Source organism: Saimiri boliviensis, chromosome 2, assembly GCF_048565385.1.
Source record: "Saimiri boliviensis isolate mSaiBol1 chromosome 2, mSaiBol1.pri, whole genome shotgun sequence".
NCBI lineage: Eukaryota > Metazoa > Chordata > Mammalia > Primates > Cebidae > Saimiri > Saimiri boliviensis.
In genome coordinates this window covers 78,742,373-78,759,482 of record NC_133450.1, presented here as the reverse complement: position 1 = coordinate 78,759,482, position 17,110 = coordinate 78,742,373, and the positions used below count along the sequence as shown (strand labels likewise).

The following is a 17,110-nucleotide window of genomic DNA, read 5'->3' as shown; positions in this document are numbered from 1 at the left end:
AATGAGCAAGTCTTTCTGCAATTAAAGAATAGACACTTACTTTAAATATTTATTAAGTATAAAAATGACAAAAGGTACCTTTTAGATGCGTTCTATTATATACTATTTATTATGGCCTCTTAGATGTATTGATGATGTATCCCTTATTTAGTGTGCAGACAATGCCTAGCAGGCAATGGAATTCAGGGACTTCTTACAAGAAGTGATAGGGGCCTATTAGAAGATGAAAGCCAGCACTCTAATCTAGAAGATAAAGCAAGGATGCCAGGGAAAATGCCAAGAACTCAGAAATCACGGTCTTGGTTCATGTCTTTTTTGTATTGTAGGGCAGTCTTTGTTGGGCATGGCAGTTAATGTCCCTGAGCCTTAATCAACTTATTTTTACAAAGCTGTAACTTTTTATGTACTTCTCAGATTAGCTAGGAAGACCAAATACAGTCCCCTCTTTCAAAGTGCTTTGTTTGCTATGATGTATTATTACACAAATGCAAATAAATAAAAGGTGGTTATATTATCCAAATGGTCTCATATCCTGTCATTGTATACAGAAGATTTTACTTTGGGAAACCAACAGCATTTTACAATGGAGTTCTATGAGTAAAGCGCCCCCCATGGCCCAACAGCTGGCTCATAGTAACAGTGATTTGTGGAATTAAATGAGTTGTCTTCAAAGAAAAATCTTGTAGAACAGATGTATTCACAAGATCCAACCCCACCCCACCCTGCAGCCGTCAATCTGTAAAGAAAACTGTTTTGCTACTTATTTAGTGCTGGAACTGTATTTAAATGCAGGGTAAGATCTTCAAAATGAAATTTGACAGGTTTTTTTTTTTTTTTTTACAAGACCTGCCTATGTTTGTCTTCAGCTCTCTTCTCCCTAGGGTGCTTCCAGTGGGCTGGGAAGGCTGCCAAAGGGTAGGCTAGAGGCTGAAGTCTCCAGGGAGTCTGGGTTTGAAGAAAAAGAGAGAAGAGTTATTGTAGTATAGGCGCAGTAGACGGGGAGGAGCTTCAGCATTCGCGGATGGGCGAAACCTGCTGGAGGAAGCCTCTTCCTGGTGCTGGAGGAGCTTCCAGGACACGTGGGCAGAGCAAAGCTGAAGAAGGTAGGCTGGCTGGGCATGGAGAAGGGCTCTGAGAGACAAGGTGTCCTGCAAGGCCCCCTCTGCCCTACCTCACCCACCAGTCACGACTCTGTCCTGGGTTTTCAAAGTGGTCCTATTACCTTCTCTATACTTCTTCCATTCACACAGTCCCTTGTCTCATCTGCCCTGGCTCCATCTTACATTTCTGCTGACTGGAGGGTCCAAACTAGTCTCCGCCCACAGCCTTTCAGACCTCTCTGAAGAGCATGATTCATTGGAAAATAAAGAAGCTCCAAATCTATACATATCTTACAACTGTCAGGCTTATGTTGAAACCCTTACAGTTTGTTTAGGGTTAGCTGTGGCATAGATAAGAAAACAGGTCCACTGCATGTGGTGCAAAATACATTCTGCCTTCAGGGATCCGAAGCCAGCACTGGCAAACATTTTCTCTAAAGGACAACCTAGTCAATATTTTAGGCCTGGAGGGCCATGCATTCTTTATCACAGCTAATCTACCTTGTCTTTGTAAGCGGCCTTAGACCATGTGAATATACCTGTGTTCCAGTAAAAACTTTATTTTTAAACACAGGTGGTAGGGCCAGAGTTTGATGATTGCTGGAGTGAGTAAAACATTTTTTTCCTCTTTTTCTTTCTTTCCTTCTTTCCTTCCTTTCTTTCTGTCTTTCAAGACGTCACTTTGACATTTCAGATTTCAGTAAATACCAGAATGCCGGAATCGCCTCCCTTTCTCCATTTGAGTTGTCTGGTGGGCTCACTGTTGTAGCTAAATGAGAGCTGAGTTGACAATATGGATTTACTCAGACAGTTGCCATCTCTCTGAACAGAGTGGCTAGAAAGTTTCACGTGTGCCGCTACTTCCACAGGAAAACAGAGCAAAGATAACTGGATGCCTAACTAGTGAAGAAATTCCCCTGACACTCCTAGAAAGACTGAGCAGAAGGGGCCTCTTCTCTCTGGCTCCCTCCCATGCCCTGTCCCACTTATACTCCTAGTCCCTCTAATGAGAGTTGGCCAGCCCAAAGGATCCCACAGAGGACTCCAGCCATAACCCCAGTCATGTCTGTCCTGCCACTCTCCAGGATTTCCTGCCCCACTCTCCTTGCTCTGCAGAGGCATTTCCTTTTCAGAGGGATAATTAACTTCAATTAAATTCCAGCAAGGCCATTTGTCTAGGGGTCAGAATTTTAGCCTCTTCTACCCGTCCTTTAGAGAGTAGACTAAACTGACTTCAGCAGGTCGAATCCCTTGTATCAGCCTTTCAACTGCCTGTTCCTGCCATTCCCCTTTTGTAAGCCATGCTCCTCAAATTCAGTACTGAAAGAGTCATTACTCAGAGAAAAGTTTTGAGTTAGCACAAGAACTGCACATATCTGAAACCACAAATCACGAATTTGAGACTAACAGAGAGCCTCCCTTGCAGGCATTTGCAATTGCAGTTTGAAGACCAGCCATCTGGATGTTGTCTCAAAGTGTGAGTCTCCGTTGTGGCTCCGTCTGTGAAGGAAAAAGTAAAGTCCCTGGAAGAATTTAGAGAGTGGGAGTAGGGGTTTAGAAGGCGGTTACACTTAGACAGGGCTAGTACTTCCTCGAGGATTGAGTTTTGTAGTCCCTTTGTAATAAGCAAAGAACTGAAGAGAGGATTTATCAGTCATGATTGAAAAGCAGTGGATCTCAATCAGGGACAATTTCTCTGCCAAGGGGACATTTGGCAATGTCTGGAGATGTTTTTGGTTGCCATAACTGTCACGGGGGTAGGGTGCATACTAATGGCATCCAGTAGTAGAAGCTAAGGATGTTGCTAAACATCCTACAGTGCACAGAACAGACCCCCACAACAAGGTTTATCCGGCACCAAGTGTCAGTAGTACTGAGGTTGAGAAGCACTGAATGAAGGTGTTTCCTGTTTTGAGCAGCCCTCTACTGTGAGTGGTTAAATTCGGAGTGGATATGCTGGCTGAGTCACATGAAGGTCCCCTCCCGGGTATGTGCATGGCTAGACAGCAGAGGGCGCCACTCCTACCATACCACCTCCATTCTGGCGGCAAGAAAGGGTACATGGATGGGTACACTTTCGTGTTCCTGCCCTGATGCTGTGCTATTTTTTCTAACAAATATAGGTAAGGGAGTATTGTTCCACCATGCTCTGCATGGTCAGGGAGATGGGACAGAAGCTGAGAGGCTGGCTCTGACCGGCAGAGCCCCCTGATCCTGCTCTAGCCCCTGCTGACTGAGTGTGGGCTCTCCCCTGGACCCTGCTGACAAAGCAAGTGCTTGCGCTCCCTGTGGTCCTCTCCTCAGCCTCCTGAGCCGTGGGCTCCTTGGCCGTGTTTCTCTTCCTCTTTCAATCCAATCCTACCCACTTCCCATCTTTAAAGTACTCCAAGTTTCTGGTCTGCCTGCTGATGTCCACCTTCTTTGCTTTGTAGGGATTTAGTGAATTTATTCTTACATACATATTTCCTTGGTCATTTCAGTGGACTTTAGGGAGGCACAGAGATAGAGGTATTGGCTAAGGGACCCCTGTAGAACAGCAACTCATCCACCAGATTGCACACCGAGGCAGTCACTGGTGACCTTGCAGGAGCAGTGTCGGTATAGTGTGTTGGCAGAAGCCAGATTGTAGTAGGTTGAGTAGATCTGAGTAAAGAAAGGCGTTTTGCTTATCTATAGCTATGGGACAAACCACCCTATTATCTTTCACAGTTTTGTGGGTTGATTGGGTTCATTTAGATGGTTCTAGATTGGGGTCTGTTTTGGGCTGAATTGTTTTCCTTCGAAAGATATGTTGAGATCCTAACCCCCATTGCCTCAGAATGTAGCCTTATTTAGAAATAGGGCCTCTGTAGATATAATTATCTAGTAGGAAACTGTAATGGAGTATGATGGGCTGTGAATACCATATGACTGTCATCCTTGTAAGAAGAGGAGGGAGACACATACGATGCCATGTGACGACAGGGGCAGAGCTCCGGCTGATCCAGCTGCAATCCAAGGAATACCAAGGATCAACGCCCATCACCAGAAACCAGGAAAAGGCAAGGAAGGAGTCTACCCGGGGTTCAGAGGGAGCATGGCCCTGCCAACACCTTGATTTCAGACTTCTCACCTCAAAAACCGTGAGGAAATAAATTTCTTCTTTTGTAAGCCACCTGGTTGGTGGTATATGATACGGCAGCCCTAGGGGACCAGTACAGTTGCAGTCAGATCTTGACTTGGGCTGGAATTAATTTGTCTTAGTCCATTCCTGGTGCTATAACAAAATCCCTTAGGTTGGGTAATCCATAAACAATAGAAATTTATTTCTCACAGTTGTAGATGTAGGGAAGTTCAAGGTCAAGCCACCAACAGATGCAGGTGAGGACTTTCTCCCTGCTTCCTAGATGGCACCTGCTTGCTGCATCCTCATGAGGTGGAAGAAAGGAAGGACAAAAGCAACTGACAGACTCCCTCTGTTCTTTTATTGTATCAGGGCACTAATCCCATTCATGACATGGAGCCCTCATAACCTAGCCACCTCCTGAAGGCCTCACTTCTGAATACTACTGCACTGGGGACTCAGTTTCAACATTAAACTTGGAGGGACACACACATCCAAGCCAGTAGCACGACTGAAAGTACTGTAGGGCTGTGTTTCCAGAGGCTTCTCCACGTGACAGGTGCTTCAGCTGAGGTGATAGGAACTGCCGGGGCCTGGCTGGGGGTTGTTCTCTTGCTCCTTGCAGCCTTTCCACACAGCCAGGTGTGTTGGACTTTTCTCCACGGCAGCTAGCTTCCCCCAGAATAAGTGTTCCGGGAGACCCAGATGGAAGGAACAAGTCTTTTTTCGACCTAACCTCAAAAGTGACACAGTGAGAGAGGGGCTATGAGACAATAGACTCCAGAATTTAATTAATGGGTTAAGCCTCAGACTGTAGGGAAAGACACCTGTTTCAATATAATAGAAGAGAAGCAGATGAGAATGGATAGAAACACAGCAAATGTGTGGATGGAGAATGACTTAGGAGAGTGGGTGCAGCAGGTTCAGGACGGTCAGAGGATTCTCATGTATTTACATCTAGTGTCTGTGTGTCTGAAGAAGCCAAGTTATCTGCTGACACTGGTAAGAAAGTACAGTAGGAGAGAGAGCTTGGGGAGAGTGACATTTGGAAAGAGCCACAGTGAGGAATGGGAAAGAGAGCTAACTACAGTAGCATACACCACAAGACACTAACAGCTGTCACTGTTAAATGATAAATTTTGGAACGGGGAATGAGAGTGAAGTCCAGAGGGAGCCGTTGTTTCCTGCTGTCAGTGACACTCTTACTGACATTTCCTGAGTTTTCCAGCCCTAATCTGGGTCTCCAGCAGTCAGTGTACTAGATGTTATTTCTGAAATCGAGGTAATGGAAGCTGGGAAAATATGATCACTGTTTCATAAGTACATTTCATTAAAAATCAATATCTTCATATTTCATAGGCCACAAGAGAAAGGAAGAAAATGTGAAAAATAGTTCAAACATTTCATCTAAACATACTTAGAGAATACCTTACTCTGTCTTTATGAACCCATCCTTCCATATTTCCCTTCGTGGCGTTCTACTATATTTAAAGTGGGAAAACAGTACCTAACATGAATTTTCCTGACTCAGACTGCACAGATTAATTCTATCTCATCCCAGAAAATAGTCATGCATAGTTCATTTTGCTGTGATTGATTGGCTGGGTGTGGGTGAGAGGCAAACCCATTTTCCTCAGTGTTAATTTCAGTTGTGTTAAGTGTGGCCATTTTTGTCAATGATCGTGGAGTGAGTTTCTGTGATTAGTCATTTAACTGTATGGTAATTGCAAGCTAAATAGAGTGTTTACAACAAACCCCTTGGTTTAGAGACGGAGACCATGTCAAATTGTGTCCTATGAAAATTACATAAATAAAAATTTGCATCTAAAAGGGCCCTTCATGAAAATTATGAAAAGATTGTGGAATTTTTATTTGCTTCATGTAGTAGCTCTGTAATTGACAAATGAATTGTAACTGTAGTCCATAATACATTACATCCAATGATTATTCAGCATAACTGCATATATATTGCTTTGCTCATTATGAAAAGTAACAATGTTGGCAATCACGTTAATTGTTTTTCTTATCAGATTAGTGATAAAGTGCCATAATGAACATAACCTTCCAGAACATATTCACTGATGGAATAAACAAAGCTAGGTCTTGGCACAGTACAGATCATACAAAGACAGATTTGCCTTTTTGTCTCTTCCTGAGAGCCACCACAGTACCACTCATTTCTATGAAGTGTCCCTGACTCTAACTTGGTCTGGAATTTCAGGAATATTCACTACTTTTTATCTCATGATTAGTCCAAAAAAAGATCTATACTGTGAATCCAAATAGAGAATTACATGACAGTTTCTAAAAATGAAGACTTTAACTGAAGTTTCTGGGTTTGGACAATTGCCTGGAAAGACTTTAACCTTTTAAATAATCAGGAAAAGCTTTAGACACCAAGACATTCTCCCTTCTTTCAAGATTTTTAGGAAAAGATTCCAGGGTGAAGTGGTGTATTAGACTGTTCCTGCATTGCTATAAAGAAATACCTGAGACTGAGTAATTTATAAAGAAAAGAGGTTTAATTGGCTCATGGTTCCATAGGCTGTACAAGAAACATGATATTGACATCTATTTCCACTTCTGGGAAGGCCTCTGTAAATTTATAATCACGGTGGAAGGGGGAGTAGGTGCATCACATGGCCATAGTGGAAGCAAGAAAGGAGGAGGGTGTGGTGCTACACGTCAACAACCAGATCGCATGAGAACTCTATCACAAGAACACCGCCAAGGGGATGGTGCTAAACCATTTATGAAGGATCCTCCCCCATGAGCCAGTCACCTCCCGCCAGAGCCCCAACTCCAGCACTGGAGATTACAATTCCACATGAAATTTGTATGGGGACACAGATCCGAACCATGTCAAGTGTCATCACAGTTGACAATGCCTGAGGGAATTTTAATTCCTTAGTGCATAGACATCAGAATTCACATCTCCTTGCAGCAAGAGGGACAGAGGCTATCAAGGCTTAAATACTATGAAAGATAATATTTGTTTCTCTACAGAACTGAAATCACTATTATAGAACTCATTTTTCTCATTTTCCCTAGGTACAAACAAATTTCTTGCTTTAAGAAGAGAAAGTTCATTTCTTTTGCCCTGGTCCCAGGTTTGGTTGGTTGTTATCTTTTCCTCCTTTTCCTCTTTTTTCCTTTTCCTTTTGCTTTTTAAAGGCCAGTACTTACTCTGAAAATAATTTTCTATTTCTGAAGTTAGCATGCCCATCACCTTACTAACAACTAAGACACTTCCATGTGTGTTTCTCAGGGATGCCTGCAGGTAAATTGTAAGTAGGTGGTTAGTGGCAATCATTATATCATTGCAAGGATTTGCAGGAGACATTCAATTGTTTAAATCAGCCATTATTGGGTACCCATCAGATACTAGGCTCTGTACTTCAGGATATGAACTACCCAGAACAAAGTAGGCATTGAATGTTTATCAGATAAGTGGCAGTACCTGCTTCTAAGAAGCTCCCAGTCTAAAGAGGGAGGTGGACTTTTACATAGAATATTATAATTTATAAATTGATGAATATTCTAAAATAGTTAGAAATAGCCAAAATGGAAGCACAAGGAAGGAAGTAACCAAGTTTGGGAAGACTGAGGAAGGTCCCACAGAAACAGTGTTTGGGGTAGATTTTAAAGGAAGAGCAGATGTTTGTCAGGTGAAAAGAAGGTTGGAAGAATGGTGTTTGAGAGTATGTGTGTGTGTGTGTGTATGTGTAGAGGAGTATGGACACAGGCATGCCAAGCAAGGGGAATGGCATGTGTAAAGGCATGGAGGCTGAAGCGGTTTGGCAGATCCTGGAAGCAGTGTTCACTTTTGCTGGAATCTAGGAGATACCGAGGTGAGGGACTAATTGAGAAGAAAGATAGGTGCCAGATGTTGAAAGAAGCTGTGGCCTTCATTGCAGAGTTTTGGGCTATGCTGATAGGAATCAAATGATGGTCTAATAAAAAAGAGACAAAAATCACATTTATTTTAAGTCATTTTACCATTGAGGTTAATGTCAGCTGTAGGCTTGTTATATATGGCCTTTATTATATTGAGGAACATTTCTTCCATACATAGTTTGTTGAGAGTTTTTATCTTGGAAATATGTTGAATTTTTCATCAAATGCTTTTTCTGCATCTAATGAGATGAGCATATGGATTTTGTCCTTAATTTGGCTAATGAGATACATCACATCTATAGATTCACATATGATGAACCATCCTTGCATGCCTGGATAAATTGTACTTGATCATGGTGGATTATCCTTTTAATATGCTGTTAAATTCAGTTTACTAGTGTTTTTGTTGCTGTTGAGGATTTTTACATCAACATTCATCAGGGATATCGGCCCGTAGTTTTCTTTTCTTTTAATGTCCTTGTCTGGCTTTGGTATCAGAGTAATGCTGGTCTCATTGAAAGAGTTAGAAAAGAGTTTCTTTTTCTTTAATGTTTAGGGAACACTTGGGAAAAATTGGTATTAGTTCTTCTTTAAATGTTTGTTAGAATTCACCCAGGAAGTCATCAAGTTCTGGGCTTTTCTTTGATGGGAGAATTTTTATTATTAAGTCAATCTCCTTATTATTCATCTTTTCAGATTTTTAATTTCTTCTTGATTCAGCATTAGTAAGTTGTAGGTGTCTGGTTTGCCCATTTCTTCTAGTTATCCAATTTGTTGACATATTATTCTTAAGATCAGGAACAACACAAAGATGCCCACTTTAACCACTTCTATTCAATATAATACTATAAGTCCTTGCCAGAGAAATTAAGCAAGAGAAATAAATAAAAGGCATCTAAGTAAGAAAGAAAGTAGTGAAATTGTTGCTGTTTGCTGACAACATGATCTCATATATAGAAAGCCCTGAAGACCCTATCAAAAAATTATTAGAACTGAAAAACAAATACAGTAAAGTTGCAGGATACAAAATTAACACACAAAAAGCAGTAGCATTTCTATGCAGTAACAACAAACTATCCACAAAAGAAATTTAAAAATTTTATTCACAATAGCTACAAAAACTAAAATATCTAGGAATACATTTGACCAAAGAGCTGAAAGAGTCTCTACAATGAAAACTATAAATCATTGATAAAAGAAATTGGATAAGACACAAATACATGGAAATATATTCTGTCTTTATGTCTTGGAAGAATTAATATTGCCAAATGTGCATGCTACCCAAAGCAATATACAGATTTGATGCAATTACTGTAAAAATTTCAATACAATTTTTTACAGAAATAGAAAATGAAACCTTAAAATTTCTGTGGTATTGAAAAAAACACCAAATAACCAAAGCAATCTTGAGCAAGATAAACAAAGCAGGAGACATCACACTATTTGACTTCAAACTGTATTACAGAGCTATAGTACATAGAACAGTATCATACTGGCATAAAAACAGAAACATCAACCAATAGAACAGAATAGGGAACCCAGAATGAACTCACACATGTATGGTCCATTAATTTTCAACAAAAGTGCCAAGAATACAATCAGTAAAGGACAGTGGTTTTAATAAAGAGTGTTGGAAAACTGTATATCCATATGCAGAAGAATGAAATGAGATCTGCATCTCTCTCCACATACAAAAATAAAATCAAAATGGATTAAGCGTCAACTGTAACTTCTGAAACTGTAAAACTAACTAGAATAAAACATAGTAGAAAAAAACTGTGCAACATTGGTTTAGACAATTATTTTTTCCATTTACTCAAAAAGCTTAGGAAATAAAACCAAAAATAGACAAAAGGCATTACATCAGACTAAAAATCTTCTCCCTAGCAAGCAAACAACAGAGTGAAGATAAAACCTATAGGTTGAGAGAAAATATTTGTAAGCAATACCTCTGATAAAGAGTTAATATCCAAAATATGTAAGAACTCAAAAACTTAATAGCAAAAATAAATAACTCAATTTCAAATGGGCAACAGATATATGAAAAATGCTCACCATCAGTAATTATTAGGGAAATGATGAGATATTCCTTTCTACCTCTCAGAATGGCTAATATTAAAACACAATGAAAGATAACAAGTGTTGGCGAGAATGGGAGAAAAGGAAATACTTGTACGCTGCTGGGGGGAGTGTAAATGAGTATAGCCATTATGGAAAACTGTGTGGAGATTCCTCAAAAAACTAAAAACAGAACGACAGTATGGTCCAGCAATTCCGCTCCTGGGTAGATAGCCTAGGACTTAAAATTAGTATTTTGAAGAGATAGTTAGACTCTCATGTTCATTACAGCATTATTTACCGTGTCCAACATGTGGAAATAAGTATCTATCTAGGGATAAATGGATAAAGAAAATGTAAAATATATATATACACTGGAATACTGTTCAGCCTTAAAAATGAAGAAAATCTATTTTGTGAGGCAACATGAATGAACCTAGAGGACATGATATTAAGTGAAAGAGATCAGGCATATGAGGAGAAAAATTACATGTTCTCACTTATATATGGAGTCTAAAATAATAAAACTCATATAAGCAGAGACTAGATTGGTGATTACCATAGGCTGGGTGTGGGGAGTGTGGGGAATGGGGGAGATGTTGGTCAAAGAGCAGAAAGTTGCAGTTAGACAGCAGGAATAAATGATAACTATTTAAGTTGATTGATATGAAATTAGTTTGCCTCAATCATTCCACATCACGTATATATATAATAACATCACAGTTTACCCCATAATTATATGTAATTATAATATATCAAAAATTAAATTAAATTTTTAAAAAACCTAAATTTAAAAAGATTACTCTGTTCAGTGTTTTCTAGGGTAAATAACTTTTTAAAATGATAGATGAAATAAAGGTAACATTTTTCTTTATTTCAAAAGAACTCTGAATTTATAATATTGTGCATTAAGAATCTGTGAAAGGAGATTATACTAAAAAGCATCCAGCACCACCACCTCTTTATTCTAAAACCAGGAAATCTCAAGGGGTGATAATATTGTGTTCGTTATCATTTACGCAAACTGTATGTCTGTTGGAAAAGGCCATTCCACACTCAAAGATTTCCTGTCACATATTTGGGCACACTGGTGACTTCATAATATTAATATAATTGGAGGTTGAAAGGTTTGTGCTATCCCAAGCAAAGCATGAAGTGTTTCATGAATTGGTGGAAAATTAGGATCAGCAGGATACCGTGTGTCCATTTCAGTGTTTTGGTTCTAGGCAACTCCAAGACAGCACATGATTGATTGTGATTAATTGTATTTACTTACATAGTTCTCTTTGTGGATATTTTCATCTGAACTGGGAAAACACAAAAATTAGGCAGACACCTGTGAATTAATCAAGCTGATGGTTAAAATAGCCCATTAATATTTCAGATTACCCCCCTGTATAAAATAATCCTAAAGTTAGTTCACCTCTCTGCATAAAAGCATCTTTACCTGAAAAACTTAAAAAGCTAGAGCTAAATTTTTTTTTAAGTCTTTCTGCTATAAGTGGTAAGGATTCTATTACTTACTTAACCAGTAAATGAGGATCACATTAATTAGAGCATGTATTACCTAAGCTTTCTCCTTTTTTCAGTAATTTACAGATCACCAAGTCAAAGTAATGTTTAAGGCAGATCAGGTATCTGTTTGGAAACCATAAAGAAAAACAATAGCAAATAATAAACAGGTTATACTTATATATTAAATACTAGTTTTCTCAAATTTAAATAGTTACTATGTACTCTGAGATGAGATACCAACTTAAAACACTTTTCCTCTCAAGGTTTGACACTTAGCACAGCCTGAGGTCACTTTTTATATCGTCCTAAGTCTGTATTTCCCAAAATGTGGTCATGAGACCACCTACCTAATCATTCGCTGGAAAACCTTATTGATGAACATTCCTGGGTGCTAATCCTCTAGGGATGCAGATTTCATAGAGCAGGGCTAGAGCTCAGGAATCTGCATTGTTAATAAACTCCCCAACAAAACCTCATGGGCACACATTTAAATATCACTTCCTCCAAGATGTAAATCGCTGTGCTGGGAGTATGACCAAAGAAATAGTAGAAGAGGGTCTGAGGTAAGATCGCCGTAACAGGGAATTAATACCACCGTGTTCTGGTAAGCTCCCCTCACTTCATTCTAGCCAGTGGCAAGGAAGTCACTGCTCCTCTGTTTCACCCCTTGTCTTGTCTGAAAGGTAAACAAACTTCAGGCTCAGAGAAGCCTTTTCTAGAAAGTAGTTTCACCAACAAGTGGGGGAAGGGAGCAACAGAGGTTGGAGATCTAATGGGGAAGATTGGACTTAATTTTTTTTTCTCAAAAAGTAGATGGAGTTTGGAGAAACTCCAAGGTGATTCCAGGGTTCATTGTATAAACTATCCAGATGGATTTAGAGATGATAATATGATTACATTTGGAACTAAGGCAAATAACCGGTACACATATGATAACTCAATACAACTTAAAACACAGCCATTTGATTTTTAATGAATACAAGGAGTTTAATATGCTTTCAGACCTGTTTTTCTTTTTTCTATTATCTTCTATTTTTGAAATTCTCTGTATTCTTGAATGTGGACTTTTTTCTTTTATAAATCCAGTCCACTAATGCCTACAAAGCTCTGTTTCTGTCCTATGGCTAAGAATATTCTAGGTGAACTAATCAATCAATTTTTGCCCATTAAGAAAGAGCACTAAAATAAAAAGAATCCTAACCTTTTGGTGGATCTGCTAGTTGGTTGCTAAATACTTTCTTTTTTTTAATGGCAAAACACCAAGAGGAGAAGCAGGCTTTCACCTTAAGGAGAAGAAAAGCTTCCAGTTTCCAGGGAGTTTGTAACATTTGGGGAATGCGTAGCATTTGGGGAATTTTTTTCAAATCCTGGAGTATTGGTCAACATAGCATCACTTGGTGATAGTGGTGTTATTTTTAGTTAAGTCTTTCTAGCCCAAGTTGGAACATGAGTATATTTAAAATGTAGACCAAATGCTTTTGCAAAACATACTAAGAACCAGGCACACTGTTTAGCTTAACTGAACACCTAACTCTGCAATAATTTTTGCACAGTGTTGTTCAAAATATCTTCCTTCATTTTTCACATGGTTTGCCTTATATTATAGAATGGATGGAGTAACTTATTTATTCTTCAAGATTAGAAACTTCCAACTTGCTATTTCCAGGTTCTAGATATTATAGGACTGAACCTATTGGTAATGTGTGTTCTTCCAGCCTAATTGTTAAATGAGAGAAGTTCATGAAGAAAAGTGAGATATGATGTTGCATTTCATGAAACAGCTGTCTCAGTCCAAAGAAATGTTTCGCTTATCTGTAGAAGATAAAATAAGACATAGCTGACCAGAGATCAAGTTTTAAACATTTAACAACCAAAAAAATAAATAAATAAAAATGTTTCACAAGTATGGTGTCTAGCCTACTATGGTGTTTTACTCAGGTCTATTGGTGGATGCTTTTCCTCAGCTGAACATATTCCTATTAGTGAAGTTCAACAGAGAAATCAAATTCAGGTTAGAACCCAAGTTAGCTTAAGCCATTCTATTACTTCAAGAGGTACATAAAATTAAAGAATGACAATTTGGTTTACTAAATTAATAAGCACACCACAGCTATGTTTAACTCAGTATTGTGGTTTTTTTAAAGGTCAGAAGCAATAGAAAATCAATCCATTTCTCTTTTTTTTTTTCAGGTTTTTGACCAGACAAGCCAACCTTTTTCAAGGTAAACAACATTACACTATTCTTCAATTTGCTGGCAAAATCCAGCAAATTGTTATTGGTTTTAGATAAGTTTTTGGTGTTTGTCATGAGTGAGACATTCAAATGGTGCTTAGAATTAGAGTTTACTAGTGATGTTAGTGCTGAGAGCGTGCTATGACTATTGCTTGACTAAGTACTGGACATAGTCAAGAAAAAAGAGAGAGAATGAGAGAGAGAGAGAGGGAGAGAGAGAGAGAGTGTGTGTGTATGTGTGTGTGTGTGTGTGTGTGTGTGTGTGTGTGTGTGTGTGTGTTTCTTGCCCAATTAGCTCTTTTATGATACAGCAGACTCTTTGTCTCTGATGTTCAAAGACAGAAGAAGGTTTCTTTGTGAGCAGCTGTGGCAGGGCCTTGCACCTCTCCAAAGCCTATTTTGGAAGAATTAGAAAGCAAAGTGCCCGCAGCACAGCCCTAACCTTTCAGCTTTGGTGAGGCCTTCCTGTCCAACTCCAGCAGGAGAGTATTAGCCAAGTTGTTTAACTCTCCAGGAGTATTTGTAAAAATTAGCAATTGAGGATGTGTTAATCATATTAAAGAACATAATGGGGATCCTTTTTATTTCATTAGAAAATCAGAATGCATTTGATGTGCACCATCTGGTTTGTGAATACAGGAATAAGTTTTCAAAAGGGCACATTTCCAAGTTCTATCTTTCATATGCTTCAGAAGGAAAAACCTGTAAGCAGCTCTATTTTTAATGAGAGCAATGCTAAAGCTAATAAGATTGGGGTGGATTTCTAGTATGTGCCATTTCTCCTAAACTGCATGTGTTTGCAATACGTTTGGCAGACATGTCCTGGGCTTCCAGTGGAAAAATTTAAAGTTCTCCATGTGTTAATTGGAGAATAGGGAAAGCCATCATTGTAATAGAGCAGCTAGCTTCTGAGGTATTAATTATGGGTCCATCTACTCATAATGACTTATTTTAAAGTTATCTCCTGTTGTTTACTATGTTAATTCTAGAGACTGTAAGTTTTCAGATCATGGAAAAAGTCAAGTTAAACTTCATAATATATTGTATGCTTTTTAAAAAAATGTCCGTTAGCCGGGCGTGGTGGCTCAAGCCCTGTAATCCCAGCACTTTGGGAGGCCGAGGCGAGTGGATCACGAGGTCAAGAGATCGAGACCATCCTGGTCAACATGGTGAAACCCCGTCTCTACTAAAAATTACAAAAAATTAGCTGGGCATGTTGGCGCATGCCTGTAATCCCAACTACTCGGGAGGCTGAGGCAGGAGAATTGCCTGTGAACCCAGGAGGCGGAGGTTGCGGTGAGCCGAGATCCTGCCATTGCACTCCAGCCTGGGTAACAAGAGTGAAACTCCGTCTCGGGAAAAAAAAAAAAAAAAAAAAAAAAAAAAAAAAAGTCCTTTAGATGCAGTCACTGTTTTTACATAATAAGCAGAAACAAAATAATAATAAAATGCCAGGTTTACTATTGCAACCCCCATATTGAGTTCTTAAAATATATTTTTTATTTAGACAAAAATATAGTGCTGGAATATAGTCATTTTGCTTTATGAAACGGAAACATATTTGGATCACAAACCTGCTTTAGAGGTTTGTGAAACAGTTTAGAAACTGAAGTTCCTTCAGTTTCTTCCATAATTTTTATAATTCTATACAGTAACAGGATTTGTGAAGCGATATAATGTTCTTCTTAACCTCTCAGTAATTGGAAGCGTCTTCTGTATGTATTCCACAAGTCCAGCTCATGCTGATGAAGGAAGTATAATTACATTACAGGCAATCTCATCTAAGGTAATTACAATTGTCACCGTCAATCCAATTAAACAGGATAACTAACTCTACTGAGTCAGAAGCACCATAAAGCTTTCTGACTAAATCCAGCCTTTGGGATAAGGGTGTGATTAGAATTTTGAGAATTTTCATTTGCTGAAATACTGTTGCTTATGCAAATAGATAACAATGTTGGGAGATGGGGCTGGTGGGGAGAGATTGGATATAGGCAGGCTTTTATTTTTCATTTGCTGATCAATTTCTTATTTCTAAGCCAGAAATCACTGTAGATTCTCAGCATTAAAGCTTCAGGCCACACATCACTGTGGAAAGGTTACCCCCGCATCACAACATCCTAATACTCTACTGTTCCCATCTGGCCTCTCATCCTGAATCACGCCTGGATCTCGTTATTCCTTCAGAGACCTTTCATCTTGTTCCAGTTGTAAAGATGCAAAACACCATCTCCTGAGCTCCATCCCTGTCTTTGCAGGATGGAGGAAGTTGGCTCAAGTAACAGTGCCCCACCCCGAGACTCTTGCACCGGTTTGTGCAGGGTCAGGGTGGGAGGCAACATAGAACATCACTAAGAATTACAAAGGTATAATGACAAGTGGATAGGATGCACTTCTCATAGATTTCACCTCTGTCTCTATAGTCCAGGCAGGAGGACAAGCTTTGGATAATAGAAGTCAGAGAATGAGAAATGGGAATGATACTGGCCACTATGACTAAGATTGGTAAAGGGCCCAAGTGAGATGACATATGCTTTCACTGGATGATACACTATGTGAAGATACTGGTGTTTCTTTATGGTTATTCATATATAAAGAGATATAGGAGATAAACTTCTTGGTCAGGGGATAGGAGGGGAGAATCTGCAATCTGATGTCAATGGCTCCCTTAGTCACCACTCAGCATCATCTCTCAGAAGTCCACATCCTGGCTTTTCTGTCCTGTAGCTGGAACCTTATACCTGTCCATTTCTTCTTATGCATTTTTCATGCCTCTCACACCCCTTGCCAGTCATGGAAGCCTCTTCTCTTTGTCGTCATAGGAACTTCCAATCCTGGTTTAGAACTTACCTCCTTCAGGAAAGCAACTCTCACTGAAGTGTGGGAGCGGGGTAGCGAAAAGACTACGTAGGAAGAGAGCTGAGCTCAATTTTATAATCCACGACTAACTGGCTTTGACTTTTTAAGCAAGTCACCAAAGCTAGCTGAGTCCCAGTACCTCATCTGTAAAATGAAGATATTACCTTCTGTCCCCCCAACCTCATTTTACTTAACTTCATTGTGAGTCTCTAAAATGAAGTTATGGATGTGCAGAAAGTCGCTCATAATTTATAAATTCCATACAAATATGAGGGAATATATATAATTATTATTATTAAGCCCTCTCCCCCTCACCACAATTATTTCCTTCTGTTGATTCCCACA

At 39.2% G+C, this 17,110-nt stretch overlaps 1 protein-coding gene across 8 annotated transcripts in view; it reads left to right on the top strand.

Annotated features, from left to right (window-relative positions):
- Positions 1 to 17,110, top strand: part of SEMA6D (semaphorin 6D) — a 589,870-nt gene that overhangs the window by 401,140 nt on the left and 171,620 nt on the right. For all 8 annotated transcript variants that reach the window (XM_074393659.1, XM_074393658.1, XM_074393656.1 and 5 more), the window contains exon 4: positions 13,864 to 13,895. The gene's annotated coding sequence lies outside the window, so the exon portion shown is untranslated. The remainder of the gene's footprint in view (positions 1 to 13,863; positions 13,896 to 17,110) is intronic.